The sequence below is a fragment of the Suncus etruscus genome, chromosome 5, assembly GCF_024139225.1.
Source record: "Suncus etruscus isolate mSunEtr1 chromosome 5, mSunEtr1.pri.cur, whole genome shotgun sequence".
Lineage (NCBI taxonomy): Eukaryota > Metazoa > Chordata > Mammalia > Eulipotyphla > Soricidae > Suncus > Suncus etruscus.
Window position 1 is genome coordinate 71,867,049 of NC_064852.1, and position 1,204 is coordinate 71,868,252.

The 1,204-nt window shown below is 35.5% G+C and overlaps 1 non-coding gene across 1 annotated transcript; it reads left to right on the forward strand.

The window, feature by feature from the left end:
* LOC126010480 (U6 spliceosomal RNA) lies at positions 1-107 on the forward strand. The gene has a single exon (XR_007496507.1). It is a non-coding gene; the product is annotated as a U6 spliceosomal RNA (small nuclear RNA).
* Positions 108-1,204: the final 1,097 nt, after the last annotated feature.

Here is a 1,204-nt window from a genome sequence, read left to right on the forward strand (position 1 = left end):
GTGCTCGCTTCGGCAGCACATATACTAAAATTGGAACGATACAGAGAAGATCAGCATGGCCCCTGCATAAGGATGACATGCAAATTTGTGAAGCGTTCCATATTTTAAAAAATTCTTTTTACAAGAATATCTTTAAATTATTATGATTTTTGTTTTTGTGGATTATGAAGTTCAGAGTTACACTAATTACAATAATTTTCACAAGTAATAAAATTACATATCCATGGCTTACTTAATCTGGGTGTTGATTTATAATGATGTACAAAACTTAAGAATTATAGAATATAATTCAATGTATGTCAGTAAAATTTATCATAAATTGATAAGCAGGTGCTAAGGAAATGGCTCAAATACATAGAGAACGGCATGTTATATGCAAGAACTAAAGTTAGATTCCTGGTACCTAAGGTAACAACCAGAATATGTCTAAGGATTAAAAAAGAAGACAACATTTTGGTTCTATACAGAAATTATGAGAATAGCAATCTAGAAAACACAGCTTCTTTTCTAAGAGTCTGAAACTCAGGATCTGGAACCCAAAAGACCACCCAGGAGACAGGCCATAATGTAAATACAAGAGAGTTTATTTCAGCATGTTGGGGTCCAACATCTTCTAAGAAATAAGGACCCCGAGAATGGCTTATATGGCAATTTTAAAGGGTACGAAGGCGCAATCTAAGGGATTTCTGCCTCTGGGTAGTTGATCTTTAAATTGATTGGTCCTTAGTACAAGACTGGGTTAAGATTGGTTGTAGTTCACATATATTATCAGACAGACAGCTTGGTGGGCTGCAGCCCCAGGACCCAGGGGCCAGTGTCGTCTGGCTATCTGTCATTTGCTGTTTAGCCTTATAAGGGTATAATTCTTTGCATTTACCCCTCAGGTCTGATTTCAGGAACTGGCTCTTCTCCTGGACCTAGTCTTTTTATCTTAAAACTGCAACCTGTCATGGATGCACTTAGGCTCACAGCAAAACCTAGTTTACAGTAGTTAACTTCTTTAAGCAAGCAGAGTACAGAAGCTGAAGCAATGTTATTTCTAATATTATTTCTAACCAAAGGCACACCATATTCTAATTCTAAATCTTAGATTCTAACAGGTTTTTTTTTTTTTTAGAACACAACTTATTGAACAAATTAGTGTGAATTAACAAAGTTTTTATTGTCTTTATTCTGGGCAGTTATAGTGAGAGATCACAAGGTT